This window comes from Ambystoma mexicanum, chromosome 1p (assembly GCF_040938575.1).
Source record: "Ambystoma mexicanum isolate Mex_15411 chromosome 1p, UKY_AmexF1_1, whole genome shotgun sequence".
Lineage (NCBI taxonomy): Eukaryota > Metazoa > Chordata > Amphibia > Caudata > Ambystomatidae > Ambystoma > Ambystoma mexicanum.
The window spans coordinates 857,513,485-857,533,211 of NC_090921.1; positions in this window are offsets into that span (position 1 = coordinate 857,513,485).

Consider the following 19,727-nt stretch of genomic DNA (forward strand, 5'->3'; position numbering starts at 1 on the left):
ACAGCAGTGACGGGCACCTGCCAGCAGGCCCCGACTCATGTCCCCCTGCACCCCCACCCACCCAGCAGTGACGGGCACCTACCAGCAGGCCCCGACTCATGTCCCCCTGCACCCCCACCCACACAGCAGTGACGGGCACCTGCCAGCAGGCCCCGACTCATGTCCCCCTGCACCACCACCCACACAGCAGTGACGGGCACCTGCCAGCAGGCCCCGACTCATGTCCCCCTGCACCCCCACCCACCCAACAGTGACGGGTACCTGCCAGCAGGCTCCGACTCATGTCCCCCCAACACATCATCATGATCCTCAATCATGGCCCTTATGGCCACCCAAATCCCACCGCACGCCACCCCTGCCCAAAGAACCAACCAAGTATTACATCAACCCCACATTGAAATGCCCATTACATTATACAACCCAAATGGCAAGTATGTACATCAACACATGTCCATCACACACACACAATGGGTGCCAGTGAATGTGAAAACCCACATCGTGACATGCATGAAACCAATGAGCGAATACCACACATTGAAGTATGAAACAAAAATTTATTGAACAAAAAATGATGTGAATTAAATGAAAACACACAAGAATGGAAATAAGAAATAAAATGCAGCATGTCCCAAAATGAAAAAAATAGATGGAATCAGAATCCAAATAAATCCAAATGAAAATGTGTCCAAAGTCACCGTCCAACAAAGCAAATCCAAAGGGAAAGAAATAAGTAAAATCCATTGCTCCATGGTGAAATAAAACAAAATGATGATAAATCCACTGTTCAACTATATACAAATAACAAATCCAGGGTCCATGAGCCAAACTATTGAAATGAAACCTACCAAAAAGACTACCTAATTAAGAACTATCTACAAGAAGGTGGGCATTGTCCAAGCGCCCCAAATGAAAGAAAAACATAAATGAAACCTAACACTATCTAACTATATACAATGGCGGCGGGCAAGTCCTACGGCTCACTAGTTGATTTCCTGGGCAAGGGCATCAATGTCCTGGAGGTGAGCCTGTTCACTGATCCTGAGGTCTCGCAGGGATAACGCAATGTCCACCTCCACCTCCCTGGTAATTCCCTCGAGGCACTCAGCCCGCCTCAGTGCCCTGCGCATGGAGTTCTCTGCCATGACCATAGTGAGCCGTGCCTCCTCCGCCCGCCGCCGCTCCGCATCTATCCGTTGGCCCAAACGCTGCCACACGGAAGACAATCCCATTCCAGGGACCTCCTGCCCTCCGGCCGATGCCTGCCCCTCTGATGTTGATGGCCCCGAGCCATGATGCCTCCCACGTTGAGCCCGCCACTGCCTCTGATGCAACTGCCTCTGCCAGCACAACGGCATCCAGGCTGATGAAATCCACCGGCGCCGTCGTGCACGTGGCCTGCCCGATGCTGCCGGCACATCCTCCAACTGCTGGGGTCCAGTTTCTGAGGTGTCCACCCCTGCTGGACCTCCGACTCCCGACTGTGGCAGGGATGGGATCTCCACCGAGCTGGCTGCGTTGGTCAGGGCAGGTCCAAGGGGGCCCTGGTGGCATCTGGGCCGGAAGACGGCATGGAGAACGATTGGAGCATAGTCTCCACAGAGGAGGAGAGGGCCACCAGAGTGCTCGACACATGTACGAAACCCCCAACCAAGGACCCTCCCAACTGGGCGACGTTGGCACGCAGCTTTTCGTGATAATGTGCATGCTCCCCCCAGGAAGCATGCACGTCATCATGAATGTCACACGTGCGCAACACGACACCAATCAGGGCGGTCTCCATACGGTCATGGGTCCCCTCGTCCGCAGGTAGGGGAGTGTCAGATGACGTGGACCTCCCCCCTACCTGCGGACGTGCCTGGGATTGGGCATCCCTGCTGGTGCATGGGGGTGCAGTCACAGTGTCATGGACAGTGACATGCACAGGCCTCTCCACGGTGACCTGTGCTGCCTCCTGCCCCTGGACTGCACCACTTGCACCATTGGTACCACCCCCACCAGGCCCCATGTGCAGCTCAGTAGCGCCCTCCTCCTCCTCGGTGGAAACCACCAACCTGGATGGCTCCACATGGTCTTCCGCCGTTGCAAGCCCATGTGGGGGCTCACCCACCCCTTCCACTGCAGCCGTAGTGGCAGACGCGGCACCAGTCCCCTCGCTCCCGGATGATCGTAATTCATGGGAGGGTGACTGGGCCTTGCGTCGCCGCCGATTTGCTCCACAGCGCTGTTTCCGCCCTCTTCTTCACTCGCCACTGTGTAGAGGGAGACATAGAACACAAGATTCAGGGTACTGTACAATAGTCCCCTAGACAGGAAGCAATAGCACATGAGTGGCACTGTCAAACGTCACTTCCATCATGTACCTCCACAACACATGGGTCAGTGCAGGCAACACACATGCAGTAACAGGCATGGCGCATGCAAAGAACATTTGCATTTATGTCCAAAGAACTGTTGAAACATACGATGGTGGTTCGAAACTCACATGCATCATGGCTCATACTGATCATATGCACACACATCACTGTAGTTTCATCCATCTGGCCTCGTACACCCCAGACACAGTGGAAACAAGGATGACTAGGCTGCCTCAGTGAATCGCAACATAGTCACAGAGATGTGTCATGCATCCATGGCGTATACAAGTCACACACACGCTACTCAGACACATAGACATGTACACCATACATGTCCTTGACAGCAGCACCCATCTCTCACACCCCATCCAAGTCCAACAACAGAGACAGGCATACATTCATGTGTGCATTCCGCATGTTGCCCCGCATGTGGCATTGTAACACATGCACCATCCATGTGGTTCACGCATGACTGGTTTCACATGCAGCACCATGATGTCCCTGCACACACACATCCATACATGGCCAATGTCACACATACAGGCAAGTAGCTGACTACCAGCACACTGCAACATGCCCTGTTTCACACAGTAATGCATGGCCACTTACCGCTCGACTCCAGACGGGCCTGCATCCTGAGGATCTGGTGGCGAAGCATTGGGAAAATGTGCTCCAGGACCCTCATCTGCTGGTTGGTAAGCTGGCCCCTACACCTCACTGCATCCTCTGCCTCTAAGAGGTGCCGGGCCTTCTTGAGGGTCCTGGACTTGTAGTCCTCCCAGCGCTTCTGGACGTGTTTCTGGTCACGGGGTGCCACCCCCTCTGCGTTGATGGCACCCACTATGTCCGTCCAGATCCTCCTCTGTCCTTCCTTGTTGGTGCGCAATGGTGTGAAGAGGGCATCATACTGCCATAGGACTCGCTCCACCAGGATGCAAACTTCTTCGGAAGTGAAGCTGGCAGCCCTCTGCCTCTCTGGATGGGGGTTGCCACTGGTGCCGGAAGGTGTCGTGTCGGACATGGCAACCCCCGAGGCAGGTGTGGGTGGGCAACTGGGTCCTGGGGCTGGGCTGTGGAGTGATGGAACACCAGTCGGGAGTCTTCTGTTCCAGCAGGGGTGGTCACTGCAACTGGGCCCATGCAGATGGCAGATGTGCAGGCACCAAATGGCAGCGCACAGTAGCAGTAGGCAGTCAGGCAGCAGCAGATGGCTCGTGGGAGGCTGCTCGGGTATCTGGGGGGCAGAAAATGGTCTTCTGGGCTGGAGCGTGGTCTTCCGTGTGTTGTCACGTGGCCAGCTTGATACGGAGTGATTTGGCACGTGAAAAAACTGCACGTCAGCGTGTAATTTGAGGAAAGGCCCTTAGCGCATAAGCACGTCTGTGACGTTACATGTGCGGGCATTCCCCTCATGACGGTGCCTAGTGAATCAGCACGTGAAAAAAAGAAGCGTCCGCATGTGAATGCGTGTGATCTGAGGAAAGGGCCTAAGCACGCAAGAGAAGTGACGTGGTTAAAGGTGAGCATGTCTGGCAGTTCGCTGTACATGCCTTTTGTGGAGACCGATGTGAGTGTTGCTACTTCGTGTTGTTTCGTGCACCATCATAACTTCACAGCGGATCAAGGACGTATCTATTCTTTTGGCGGGGGTATGGGCTACGCGTGTTTTTTATTATCACGCTAGTCTGACGGTGAGTGGCGCATGCTATTTTTCCCACTGCAGGTGCACCTGTGTATCGCGTACCCATTTTCGAGGTCATAGTAGCCTGCGTGTCCCACACATATGTGTCTTTTTTGTGTCCCTGGGTGCCACCGCGTACTGCTGGAGGTTAATTCCACACACGTGGGCTACTGGGGGTTGTGTGCACGGTTTTACAGCAGTTTTGGGGTGCCTGAGCATTGCATGACCCAGTCACTTCATCACCGGGGTCACATACAGCCTTGCAGGTGCAGGGGTGCTGTTAATATCTTGTATCCCATCCCCTTCACCCCAATTGCCCAGGACAATTGTCGTGTACACCTCCCATTGGCTCTACTCCATCTGTGCCGGCACTACTCCATCTGTGCCATGGTTGGGAGGCCACGAAAGGTGAGGGGTGCCTGTTGTATTGTGCCTGTCTGAGGTGAGGAAGCTTGAGATGTCATGTGGAATGTTTATGTCTGGGTGATGGAATATTCTGAGTGAGTGTTCTGTGTAGAGGCAGTTACAGCTGGCTGGCCCTGGGTGATGGGAGCCGGTGTTGTCACAGCTTATGTCCTTTATGTCGTCATGTGGATATGTAACTAAGAACTTGGAAATAAACTTACCTGAAGAAATCTTAAAGAGCCTGGAACCTGCTTTTTAACAATGGCGACAAGTCGGTCTTTGGTAACCTACGTGCCACAAGCTGATGGACTGAGGACCCTGCTGCAGGGGGTACAGTAAGGACAAGCTTCTGGAGAAGGACAACACCACCCCCAAAAACTGTAAGTCCCATCACCCAGGGTGCCGGGGGAGCCGGAGGATTAAAGCCCCATCTTTGGCGGGACCGGTGCACATAAGTAGTGGGCAAGCTGGGCCCCAGGGAGTCTTCAGGGAGAAGCCCTGACATGGCTCCCCAGAGCGCAGGGGCAGGAACAGGAATTGGGCCCCATTGCAGCGGGATCAGCTCCAGGAGCAGGAAGGAGGACTGCATCCCAGGGTTCAGGGGAAGTCCAAGAAAGAGGCCCCTTTTTGGATGGGCAGCTCCTAAGTAGGAGGCAGAGCTCTGCCCTGGGGGCTGGAGATGGCGCTGGACCAGCAGGTGAAAGATAATACTGGCAATACTGGGAAAATGATGTTGAAAGCAAACGCCGTACCCTGGTCCTCCGTGAGATGTAATGAAGAGCTAGCCCACTGGAAGGAATGTGATGCTACTCTACGTTTTTGTTTTTAAAGTTAGAATGGCAATAGAAAAAAAGAGACACTGTTCTGAGTTTGGAAAATGGATGTGAATTTGACATGAACAAGGAGGACTGTTTGTCTGACTACACGACACTCCCATGTCTTGTGCACTTATAGCAATGGGGAGCTGTTGTTTTAAACTGTGTCCTTCTCACGAGATAATTGCAGGCTTTGAAGTTATGGGATCCTGGCAGCACCGTACTGTGCTTATCGTGCATATTATGTTTTTGGCTGTCTGAAACTATGGTGATTTATGAGCCTTTCGTGGCGAGGTATCCTGGGAAGTGAACGACCGTTGGCCTATGAAGCTCTGCATAGCCCTGCTGAGCAGTAGTGACTGATGATGTCACACATGCAGCAGGGGGAGATGGTGAAGCGTAGAATGTTCTTTGGAATGTGCTATTGTTAGAGCTTCGTATTATAAGTGCTGTTTTCCCTGAGGATGTAAAAGGGAAAGTACTTTAAGGAATCTGACGTTTGGCAAGACATGTGTCTTAGAAGGAAGGAAGCAAAATATGTGTGCAGCTATATTAAGGCAGGAATGAACAATGCTTAGAACATGGGAACCCTATGATACACATCGGATCCAAGAGACATGGTTTGTTTAGGTGCCAAATGCTGTGGTCTCTGCTTGGCAAAAAGACATTTTCGGTGGATTGTGATACTGGCATGCCGCTCCTTCTCAGTTAGTGTGGCGACAGGTAGCGGCCAACATATAAGGTGACATTTTTAGGTCATGACAGTATGGTGAGGTATAGGCATGTGCAGAGAGTAACAGCCATAATGTTGGGTGGTTTGGAACTTTAATATACCTATTTAAAACTGACGGAGCATTTTGCATGTGCAGGATGGTGAGTGCCTTGGTGCGATGTGAATCTGTAGAATGGGGGCACTGTGAGGATGCAAATGAGTTTGTGTTTATAGAAGATATACATGCATCTTAAACAGCGCTGTTCTGTTATGTAAATGGGTAAGTGAAACAGTGACAATATAGTGTGGTAATATGTTGTATTGAAGGGTATTTAGCATAATTCTTTTGAGGAATTGCAGGTTTTGAGTGCCAAGCACCATGGCACATGGACACTAATGTGCATACATCGTTGCTGTTAGTGTAAGATGGGTGGTATGTGTATGAGTGTGATAGCTTTAATCATTTTGAGAATTTTCAGCTATATTGCACATGTCAGTAGAGCCTGTGTAAACGGCTATGGACTCATAGATTCGCTTAATAGTCTGCAAATGGCTATGGACGTTTTAGTTCATAAAAGTGTTAGTTTAGGGGATTTTACTTACTATGAGCAACATGGTTTTGTATTCAAATGTGCACAACGCAAATGCTTTCAATGCGGTTTATGTATTGTTTACAGCATATGGTTGCAGCATTCTACGATTTTGGAATGCATGTTATGATGAATCTGACTCAGATAGGTTGGAGAGAGTCAGTGAGTGTTGGGTATTGGGTGATCTCACATTTAGCATGGAAGTGTTGCAGTGTGCAATGCATGGTTTGAATTGTTTGGTAATGTGAGTGGGGTATATAGTTTTCCTTACATTGTTTTGGTTTGGTTTGGGTAGTTACCTGTCGTGGTAAAAGTTGAACAACCATGCGATTGTTCTAGAGTGAGGTAGCGCCTCGACTCTTTCAATTAAGGATGTTAGGATTTTCTAATTTCATGTGAGGGGATTGGTCTGGTTATAGGGGTTACCTGATTCTGGTAAAGGTTGAACAGCGATGAGGTTGTTCTGTGAGGGAGGAAGCACCTCCTCTAGGGTTTTTTTTTATCCTTCTCATCACATTGGACAGTAGGTAGCTGGTGGTAAAGGGGTAGCTGGGGACGCCTGGTAATGACCCGTCGGTATTGAGTGTGGTAAGTCCTGAGATGATGAGTAAATTGTTTTCTATGTTACTTGTGGTATTTATTGTGGATTTAGTTGTATCCATGGGTTCAACAGCTTGTTTTGGGTTAGCATGTTTTTCTTGCTATAAGATCGTTTAGTTTTTAGCAGTCATTGATGTTGGCATTGGGAGTGCGTGGCCACCGCTCCCAATGTGTTTGGAAGGCTTGTACATCCTGGTCTGGCGTAATGAGTATGGTATTAAGACCATGGGTGTTTATGATCTCAGAGATGTTGTATGTTTCCACTTTGTGAATCCCTGTTGGAGTGAGGTTGCGATTGTCCTTTTGGAGGCTTTGAGGTCTCAGTTCTCTAGAGTGGCAGTCTAGAGGCCTGCTGTAGTTCCAGGGTGGCAGCCTGGACACCCGCGTTGTTGTAGGTGGGGGCAGGTGGTAGGAGGTGTAGCAGTCTTGTGGTTGTTCATGAATGTAGGTGAAGTAGCCCAGTTTCAGGGTTGGCCAGGTCCTCGGGTGAGAGCCCAGTTGCTTGTTTGTGGCAGGAACAGGCAGATGGATAACAGTATTTTTGTTATTGGTACATGGAATGTAGTTTGTCAGGGTGTGATGTTTTGATGGTTGGGTTTGGCCGTGGAAGTGTCTGTCTGCCAGTTGAGTGTTATGTGTGCGTATATCTTGGAAGGTGGTAGTTGTGTTGTTCTGGTATGTGACTTGTTCTTTGCATGTATGGTTTAGTAAAGGAGGGAGGTGTGTTGTATTGTGCGTGTCAGAGGTGAGGTAGCTTGAGATGTCATGTGGAATGTTTATGTGTGGATGATGGAATATTCTGAGTGAGTGTTCCGTGTAGAGGCGGTTACAGCTGGCTGGCCCTGGGTGATGGAAGTCGGTGTTGTCACAGCTTATGTCCTTTATGTCTTCATGTGGATATGTAACTAAGAACTTGGAAATAAACTTACCTGAAGAGCCCGGAACCTGCTTTTTAATAGTGCCTCAGCTGGGCGTACTCCACGTGGGGGGCGTGGTCAGGGACGTGGCCGGGTTGACCAGGGAGTAGTGGAACTCCAGGGTGTCCAGGGTGGCTGCAGAGGGGGAAGAGGCAAGGGTGCGGCAGCCTGGCACAATGTTGTGCCACATGTTGGTGCAATCATGCCAACACCCCCTGTGGCTCCAGGAGATGCAGTTCTTGCATCTGACACTGGCACCCATGTGACCTGGCAGTCCGTTTCATCGACTGCCACGGGCCCAAGGGTAGTGGTAGCTGCAGGTGCAGCTGTGGACACCACCACCCAGGCTCAGGGTCTGCCAGCGCATGCTGCGTTGGCACTTGAAGAGTCCATGGAAGAATTTCAGGTGGTCAGGAGGCACACTGTAGGTGCATGCAGGGCTGCCCTGACCGAGGCACGTTTTCCCTGGGGGAGCAATGTCATCTGCTGCCCCGACCAGCCGGGTGTTGGCAAGTACAGGGGCAGATGCAGACGACACGACCCGGTTGTGAGTCTACCAACCAGGACAGTCCCGGTCAATGTCTGTGGCTCAGCGGACGCAAGTCAGGGGTTCACTCCATGTTCCACCTGCCACTCCCTCGGCTCATTCTACCAGCGCCACTGCCCATACTGATCAGGGCAGCCAAGAGGAGCAAGGTTGCACCAGCAGTAGAGGCTGGGACCCCAGACAGAGCTACGGCCTCCAGCACATCGAGGAAGAAGCCTTTCTGCAAGCAGGAACTGGACTTCCTCGTGGATTACGTGTGGGAACACAACTGTGACATGCTAGTGGGGCCGAATTGTTAAACTATGGCTGCCCATTGTAATACCCACTGGAAGCAAGTTGCGGATGATGTCAGTGCATTCGGCCATGAGGTGCGCACAGCACAAGAGTACAAAAGCATTGGAATGACTTCAAACGCAGAGCTAAGGCGAAGCGAAGCGTGCCTCTAATTACAACATGATTCTGGTGACTGGCGGTGGGCCACCTCCTGAGGAGGATGACCTCACTCCACACAAGGCACTCGTTGTGGAGTTCATACCAACAGAATTGGTTGAAGGAGGGGGAGAGATGCCGGACTTTGATGCCCCGTCCAGTGAGTGTTGTTGCCTGTTGGTCGACGACATGTGTGTTTTGCTTGTGTGATGTGTTGTGCTTGACTGCCACAGCATGTCATGTGCACATGGGTCTCATGTGCAAGTAATGCAATGCTTCTTTGATACGTGCCTGCTGTGCAGGATAGTGGACATGTAGAGCAGACGGGGACTGTCCTCACCACCACACTTGCACCCTAATCACATGCTAGACACCCAGCTGCCCCTACAGTCCATGTTCCAGCTCAATGGCCCTTCTGCATGTAGCCTGGGGTGTGTTTCCTCTCAGCACTGGGACTATGTCAATGCATGACTGACGTGCATGTGTCCTCTCCATGCATGCGGGTACTCCACTTAGGCATGCTCCCTTGCCCCTCCACCAACCCTGCGCCCCAATTTCAACATTGCACAGGTGTGCATCACGTTGCCGTACTGCAATGGCCTGTTCAAGACTCCTGTGTACATGCAAACTTCCACCAGCCAACCTGCCAGACGCATGCAGTGGTATACATCCTCTGCACTTCATGCAGGTTGTCTCACTTGGACTGTGCAGATGGCAGATGTTAGGCTGGGACATGAGTTCCCATTCATGCTCCATGTGTATTCCATGCATGCCCCTATGTGTCCTTGACTGGATGATCACTGTAGTACATGTCCAGGATGACCTACATTTCTTTGCTTTTGATAATCCATTCCATGCCCACTCTGGCTCAGTCCTGCACCACACACATGTTTAGGGTGTCACAGTCTGTGGAGGGCACGGGCCTCCCCCCGTTTCAGGCCCACTGACTCTGTTCAACTGGTGTAGGGGCTTCTGCACACATGGCAGTACTACTGAGGGGTCATCATATGTCCTGCTTCCTGTCCCATCATCATCTGCTGTGTTGTCAGTTGACTCAGATGATGCAATTGATGCTAGCCAGCACTGTCTGCCAATGCAAAGGTCTCTGGTCGCCCTTTCGCTGCCATGCAATGCATCCCTAAATTTTCACTCAGGGTTTTTTTTTCTTGTAGCTATGCAACACATTGCATGCACATTGCATGGGATGCCTGGACTTGCACTGCCTTCAAGTCAATTGACACACATCATGATGTTCTTCTTCATGTAGATAGTGGATAACGTACACATGTCCTGCACTGCATCAACCCACTTCTGAGCCGTGTTACACCGTTCTATATGCCTAGTCGCTGATGCTATGTCAAAGTGACCATGCTTGCATGCCAGGTTCACACTTGTGTGTGACATGTGTGCTTCATGTGTTGTCAGTCTGTGTGATGTCTGTGTGTGTGTGTGTTATGTGCTTCTGCCATGTGTACTAATGTAAATATTCTCCAGATGATGATGCAATGGAGCCAGAGGATGGTGCTGTCATTTCAGACACAGGTTTGCTATCACACCAGCAACCCGGCACAAGTGGGGGTCGTGGGGTGGTAGACCATGAAAACCCAAATGTGTTACAGACCATCTTGTCTGTGGCTGGCAATGATTTAACCCCAGACGATCACTCTGACAACAATGTCGAGTTGGGTGTGCATCAGGTCCATTTGTCTGGGGTGAGTGAATCTGATGTGGACAATCCTCTGTCTGTTACACCTGCACTGAGGGGCCAGATGGTGGTGGGACCTCCGCCTGTGGTGGATCGGGGCGCAGGGCCACCCTCCACACCAGTCTCTGATGTGCCTAGGACATCACGTCAACGGGGGAATGTAGTCCTGCAGCCACGGGCGGTGACAACGAAACAAGGATGGCCGGTCCTTGGGACCCGCAGGTGTAAAGCCCAGCAACGCGGTGGCCGCGTGCCACCGAGGTATACTGAGTGGGAGCAAGATATGACTGCCAATTCAGAACGCCGGGGGGCATCAATTAAAAACATTGCTGTGAGCATGGAGCGTGTGGCCCAATCCGTGCTCCCCCCTGCTAGGCAGATGCTTCTCCAGCAGCGGGCAGCACAGTCCACGGCCTGCTCGCTCAGCCTGGCATGGTGGCCTCAGACAGGGCATGCCAGGCTGAAATGTTGTCTTTGTGTCAAGCCGTTGCTGCTCACACAGAGGCACAAGTGGAGGCACTGAGGGCTGAGTATGAATCCCTCAGATCCACTCTGGGTGTCCTCTTGATGTCCCAGAGGGAGCGGTCAGAGGAGAGGTTTGCGCAGCTTGAGCGAACCATCTCGGCTGAGCTACGTGCTTGCCGGGAGGTGCATCAGTTGTCCAGCCAGGCCACGCAGGAAGTAGTCCGTGTTACACGTGCTACCTTGCAAGAGGAAGCACGCGTATCACGAGAGGTTCTGCATGCTGACCTACGTGTCATCCCCACACATAACCAGGCTCACCTGTCCGGCGGACTTGCTGCCGATGAAGGGCAAGCTGCGCCTAGGCGTGGTCAGGCTCCCGGCCCATGTCCTCCTATTCAGAATGAGGCAGAATCGGACGACGATATATCTCCCACACAGGTCACGCTGTGCAGGCGTTGAGCCCATGGAGGTTTTTTTTTGTCTCAACATCATCGCATGTGGGTGTTGAGGTGCACCCTGTACCACCCCCTCCTGGGTGCCTCCTCGTATGTGGCCATTTTTGATGTTTGCTTTTAGTTTAGTTAGTTAATATTAACTATTTGATAGTTATTTTAATTAGGTTATGTAGGTTGTTCATTGTTAGTTTGATTAGTTAATATAGTTTAATATTGTTTGTCTATTGTGCATTCATGTGACGGTGTGGTGCTTTGTGGCTTTTGAAAGGATACATTGTCTGTTCCAGCTGGGCCCTTCAAGCTTGTCTTGTGTATGTGTTTGCAGCTTGGGGTCCTGACTCACATAGGCCACTCCTGCTTCCCTTATCCATGGGCTCGCTAGGATGGTTCGGTGTTACAAAATTGTGCACAAGGGCTTTGGACTTTTTTAATAACTGTGTTGTGCCTTTTCAGGAAGAGGCTGACTTAGACGACAAGATATCTCCACACAGGCTGGGCTGTGCAGACGTTGAGCCCATGGAGGTTTTTTTTTACTCAACATCATCACATGTGGGTATTGAGTTGCACCCAGTACCTCCCCCTCCTGGGTGCCCCCCCTGGGTCGTATGTGGCCATTTTTGATTTTTCATTTTAGTTTAGTTAGTTAACATTGTTTTTGATAGTTAGTTTAATTTGGTAATGTAAGTTTTTATAGTTAGTTTAATTAGTTAATATAGTTTAAAATTGCTTGTCTATTGTGCATTCATGTGACGGTGTGTTGCTTTGTGGCTTTTGAAAGCATCCACTGTCTGTTCCAGCTGGGCCCTTCAAGCTTGTCTCATGTATGTGTTTGCAGCTTGGAGTCCTGACTCGCAAAGGCCACTCCTGTTTCCCTTATCCATGGGCTAGCCAGGATGATTTGGTGTTATAGTCATTTATACAAGGGCTTTGGACTGTCATATCTGTGCCCTGTCTGCTGCTGTACTACTTGGGTTAACACCCCTAGTGGGGATTGTGGGGGTTTTATCCACGGCATGTCTGCATTCAAATTGGGTGGGTTCATGACTGATGTGTCCATTAATTGATATACATTGTGCTGTATGTTTATTTTCTTTCCTGTACATGTACTTCATGCACTTCATGCTGTAGACAGTGACCGGCACCCTTTGTCTGTCAAAGTCACACTGATGGTTGGACGAATTCTGATGTAGGTGTCTGACATGGCCCAGTCACAACCAGCATGAAGAGACACACACAGGGAACTTTCCGTTAAGTATGCCCTTTCTGCAGGAGAATGAGCCTCCAGACCACCTTTGCCAGCAGACATGGGCCATTGTACGACATACAGCTGGCCACGTTCGGTGGAGCAGACATGCACATGTGTGCGCAAGCCGTGCAAGCAGACGTGTTTCCAGGAGCTCCAGGCAAGGTGAGCATCTCAAGGGGGCCATACCGCAGCCAAGCTTCCACCAGGCCACTTGCACATGCATGCTAAGTAGTGCCACTGATGAGGAGTTAGGACAGATATTGTTGTTGAAGTGCACAGTTCAGCTAAGATGCGTTGGGGGACAAATGGCAAGTTGCTTACCAAGTTGTCAGGGGCACACACAAGGGCTGTCGCACATATCCTCCGGTCCACCCTGCTCCATAGAAGCACAGTCATTGGCGCAGTACCGTTCCTAGCCAATAAATGAAGCAGCGCACAGGGACACCCAGTGGGGCACAGACTCGTGTGCAGTGCATATCATTTACATGTGCTAATTGACACATGCACTACCTATTTTAATCTGCGGATGCCAGTGCACAACTTGTACTGGAGTCGCACCTCGCTATACGCGTGTAGCTGCTCACCCAGGGACCTTTGTATGATGTGTGATTCTTGACGCATTGGTCTTCCATTTGCTGCGTGCCCACGTGCACCTTCTTTTACTTCATTGACAGTGTATGGACCTTCACGGGGGCACGCTAACATATGGGTACAAAGCAGCAGACAAGAGTGTTTGTTTGTGGAGGAGTTACTTACTTTGGGGCATTTATGGTGTTGCGTGTATGTGTTGTAGACACACACAGATTAGTAACTCACACTCTCTTTGCAGCATTGAACTGCTCCTGTTACTGGACCTGAGAGTGCGCAGGCAGGAGGCCAGCACTCACCCCAGAGATAAATCTCTCTTTGGCTTGCATTTGACTCATTTGATACAATGTGCATGATGAACATGTTTTCTCTGATTGAGTATGTATTATTGTGAATAGTTGTATTTTGTATTTGTCCTACTTTCCCTTGACAATCCTGCCCCTATTCCGGTTATCCTGAATACCAATGCCTGTCCAAACAACATATCCCTGACCCTCCTTCCCCAACAGGGACTCAGAGACCTGTGTAAGTTTGACCTTGCAGGTGCCCAGACCACGGAGGGGGTGGTTGGTTCGTGCCACTCCTGTGCCTGGACACCGGAGCTGTGACACTACGGACCAGTTGGTGCATCGTCATTGTATATTTTGTACCGAACATGGTACCCATCCTGTTGTGGGATTGTTGAACTGTGCTACCTTGGTTGTTTTATCATTGTGCTTGGACATTTTCTGCTACTTCAAGTCATCTACTGGAGACTCTTCCAGGATTTTTGGTTGCCTACAGGCTTTTTCCATGGTTTGTGGGTTTGTCTCCTTGGAGTTCTCTGCAATTTGTTTTCTTTTGCCAGTCAAGGTGGCCTCTGAGGGGCTGGACCCTATTTACACACAAGGTGGAACATGGAGACTAAGGGGTAGGGTGATGCTGTGGACAGGTATGATTGAAGGAACAAGGCTACATACCCCAGGCACAGTTGTTCAGTTGGTCATGGTGATGTGTGAAGGAGGGAGGGCCTTTTGTTGTTGGACAGTTGGCTTCAGCTACAGTGTTTTGGGCATACATCGTCAACAATTCACCCTGATTGTTATGACAACCTCAGTAGACAAGGCAGGTCTTGGGGCATGCCCAACATGAACAACCCAAGCAGGAAAAGTTTTGTGACCTTCTCCGAGATGAGATACGGCTCAAGTGAGAGTGAAAGAGATGAAGACATTCAAGACACAACTGCATCTACCTCAGCACAGTCAATGCAACCCCAACAGTAATTTTTGGGGAGAGGGAGAAGAGGTTGAAACCGGAGAAATCAAAACCCAGGGATAACAGCATGAGAACGAGGCAATGGGATTGACAGCAAGGGCGACAACAACGCCAATGCTAACACCAATTATTAATCTATCAAAACATATATTGGCCCATGATGAGACGGAAGTACTCAATAAAGGACTCCGTTTTGTACCCACTAAGAAGACAGGCATTTTTGAGACAGAAATCGAACTACAGACATTATTCATATCAATCAGACTCCAATAGTTCTTCAAGGACACAGTGTATGAACCAAAAGAGAGTGTGACCGTACCTAACCTCCCAGCTACCTTTTAACCACCCCAGATAGGTATCTCCCACGCGATCCTCACCTTTGAAAACAGAATTCTCAAGAAAGTGATAGAGGATGTGCGAGTGGGACATTTTGCCAAGGATAACCTAACACCTAAAGAAAGGGAGGCCTTGCGGTCTCTCAAGAATGATACCAACAGGGTAGTGAAGCCAGCAGACAACAGTGGATTAATGGTGTTATGGGATTCATAGGCATATGAGACTGAAGCCCTTTCTCTCCTCAACAACACCACCACATACTAAACTAAGTTCAAAGCAAATACCGCAATACGACTTCAAAGAAAAATAACGGAAATGTGAGAGGAAGCACAGGCAGCAGGATGGAGGTGCGGAAATAAAAGGAACTCTCTGTGCAGACCAAATATGAGAATTCCTTTGTTCTATATTCTTCCCAAGGTACACAAGAACTTGGAGAAACCAACAGGGAGACCCATAATATTAGCGTTTGGTTCCATCCTGGAACCATTTTCGACCCATGTAGATTTTGTTCTGAAACCTCTGGTGGTAGAAACAAAAGCTTACATCAAGAATATCACGGATATCATAAATGCTGTTGAGGGCAAGGCCATCAGCAGGGATGACATACTGGTGTATTTTGATGTTGAATCCCTGTATACCAATATACCACAGCAAGGCTGCATTGATGTGATTAGAGAAGCAGTAGCTAAGAGGGAGTACAAGACAGGATGGTGCCCACAGAATTCATCATCGACGTTACACAAAAAGCATTCTTTATTAAGTAATTAAGAATACATTTATGTTTACAAATTCCATCTACAAGCAATCAAAGGGACCAGCACGGGTGCAACGTTTGCACCAGAACTTGCCAACTTGTATGTGGCCCACTCCACTTAGAAGACAATTCTATCTATAATGAGACAAATCCTTTTTGCACACCCATTTTGTTTTGGCAGAGATTAATAGATGACATTTTGACCATCTGGAAGGGGACTGATGAAGAACTGGTCAAATTTCTTGAATTGTTGAGCAAGACAGACACCAACATAAAATTTACCATCACGTATAGCACAGTGGAAATTGTGTTTCTGGAAATTTGGGAGACAAAAAAGGATGGACAACTCATTGCAGCACTATATAAGAAACCTGCAGATCGGAATAGTGTCTTACACTTTAACAGTTACCATCCACAGAACATGACAGAGAGCCTTTCATTTGGGCAGTTTCTTAGAATCAAAATAAAATGCACAAAGGAAATTTGTTTAGGGAAGCATAGACTTTGGATGATAAACTTCAGAGGCGAGGTTATCCCAGAAAATTCACCAGCCTATGTAAAAAGAGGGCATCTAACATTCCCAGAGAGATTTTTTTAACTAAAAAAACAGTAGAAAAAGTAGCAAATTATCTTTGTCACCACATTCAGCCCACTCAGTAACCTCATATGAAGAGAATTATGAAAAAACTGGCACTAAATCCAGTCAGAAGCTTTTAATATCAAAAAAACACCATTTGCCTTTGAAAACAGTACCATCATCAGGCAGAGCCTGGTAAGAGGAAAACATGAAAAAACCAAGGACGTGACAGACAGTAGGCAATTGTGGGGCCTTGCACCGATATTAGGTCATTTCAAATGTGGCGGCTGTGGTATGTGAACTCACCAGAAACAGCAAAGAAGTTGAGGTCAATGGATCAATTTGGAAACTCAAAGAATAGGCAAATTGTAAAAACAAATGGCTCATGTATGGAATCAAGTACCCATGTAATCTTGTGTACCTGGCAAAGACTAAGAGGGATGTGAGACAAAGGATCTGTGACCACCGGTCCTGCATCAAAAAACAGGTCAAAGACAAACCACTGGTAAACCATTGGGTCAATAAGCAACACAAAATAGAGGATCTAATGTAGTTTGGGGTAATATCAATACAGACTAAATCAGGTGTCTTAGAGGCAGAACAATAAATGCATAGAATGGAACAGAGGTTGATAAACAAGTTTGATACTGTTACAGAGGGCCTAAAAACATGTGTGGAATGGGGCCCGCTCTTATAGGTTGTATTATGCATGTTAGGAAAACATTTGCATGCTTTGTCTACCCCTCTATGCAGTTTTGTGTGTGAAATCCCTGAATGCCAGCTGTGGATTCACCTTTGCTAATATGTTTACCCAATACTCGTAAGTAGGCATTTATGGCCCTCCACACAAAGTTGTACTTGGAATTTAATCAGCAACCCAATGACCAGTGTTTCAGAAGATGTGGCATTTTCATCGGAATTGTACGAACGGACCGCATCAAAAGTTTGCATGGACAAAAAGTCCTACAAATGCTACCACCAAAGGTTCGAACCACAAAAATGTTCGAACCTTTGGTGGTAGCATTATAGGTAAGTAGAAAAAAACAGACTGCGGGGGCTATGGGAGTGTCCCCCGCAACACCCTGCTTACTATACTGTGTATTATAGTGAGCAGGGTGTTGCGGGGGACACTCCCACAGCACACCTGAAAAAAAAAATAAACGGGGGCTGCAGGGGTGTTACCCGCAACACCCCGCTCACTATAAGTATGCATGTACTGTCAATATATTAAACTGGCACACACACATGGTTACACATCTATTTTTTCTGCTTTTACTTTCTTTTATGAAAAAGTGACACAGTGCTGTTGTAACTGCAAATATGCATTTTTTAGCTTTCTTAAAAATGCTTCCCAACAAAAATATTTGAAAAGCACAGGATTTTATATGTTTATTTGATATACATGTCGCAGTTTCAAATTTTGAAGTTCAGTTGTGATTTTTGTTCTTTGCATTCTGAGGAAAAAAAAGAAAGATTTAAGAAGCACCTTTACAATGGAATGTGATGTTGGGATGTATGTATGTGCTGCCAACATATTCAACTGGAAGACACTAAGTGCCACTTATAAATGGTCTACAGATCTATTGTATCTGATTTTCCCTTGTTTTATGAAAATGTGACACAGTGCTGCTTTACATGCACGTATGCAGTTAACTTTCATTAAAATGCTTGTAAAAAGAAATTGTTTACTGCTTCATGTGAGCAGGTGATGAATGCTGGAATGCATGGCATTTGCTAGAGTGGTTAAAAAAGAGAATATACTGATTGAGAAGCTTATTACAGGATAAGTAGCAGGAACCCTCTATATATATATTCAAGGAAAACAACTTTAGTTGCAGGGATGTTAAGGTGAGAACTTAATGTAACAAAATCCTTGAAATACAGCTAAAGCCACCTTAACTTCATGTTGCGCAGCCTATGGCCACAATGATGAAATCACAGATCACATCACTGATGACATCACTAATTGAATGTTCTATGAGAACACTGATGGCATTACAAATCACATGACTGATGCCATTTTAACACTTCCAGACCACTTGCATGGTCTTCGCCCATGGTCAGTGGGCATGGCCTTTGGCTACCAGACCACTAGCCATGAACTTCGTATTGCAGGCTTTGACAACTCACAATATTTTTAGGCAATGCGCAGTGAGATTTAATTATTTGCCATGGAGCATGCACTTTGGTCAAGCAGTGTTGCCTTTCATACTTAGCCTATAATTTAATTTGCTCAGTGATAAAAGTCTAGGTAGGAAACTTGTGAAAATGCATACAATAACATCATTGTAGCATAATGGTTCAGTTCTGTGTCTTGAACTGATTAAGGCCAGGGTTATCTGATAGCAGCGTCCAGCATAAATGTGATTTTGTTTATTTCATTTTCTTTTGTTTTATCATTTTGCGCAGAGACAGTGTAGTCCTCTTTTTGAATATATGTGTAGTTTAAGGCTGAATGTGTGGTGTGAGGGTGTGCATGTCAACAGAGAGGGTGTGCATGCAATGTGTGTGCGTTTGATGTGAGCGTGTGTGTGTCTGTCTAGATGGTGTAAAGTCTTTTGTGAGGGATAGTTGCATGCAGTTTATAATGTTGCAGTAAATACATGTGTTTCATGTTTAATGTGTGTTCAATTCTGCAATGATGGTGTAATACATGTCCCATCCTGTTTTATAATGTTGCAGTAAATAACATTTAACCCATATTACAAATTGCAAAGTGCCTGCAGGTTCATGCCAATTGGGACTTCTCACGCAAAAACATCCTTGTGCCTAGAGGTGAAAAAATGAAAAATGTCTGCAGGTTCATGTCGCACCAATTGAGACCTCTCATGCCAAAACATCATTGCACCAAGAGGTCCCTGCCCCAACTGCATGCGTCTAACTGAGCGAGCCCTAACTGAAACTGCAGCGAAAAGGTCATGCCATAATGGCGTGCACCAAACTGGTCATGCCGAAATGTCCTGTCCCATGATCCAAGCCCCTTGTTCTATGGCCGGTGTCTTTGTGACTTTTGTGATACATCGCACAACCCCAACTAACCACATTTAAGCAGCACAGAAATGGGGGAAAAATTACCGGCTGCAACAATAGCATATGCCCAAGTACTTTGTGCACACATAGCGAAAATCAAAAAGCCGGCACCCATGAATATATGAACAGTACTGCTTAGCTTTAAAGTGAGGAAGGGGCCAGCCCCCTCAGGCCATGTTGCTCTAAGTGGTCTTGGAACTTTGTCTCATTTATTAGGCACCATGACCTGAGGGGGCTGGCCTTTTCCTCATATTGGAACGCATTACC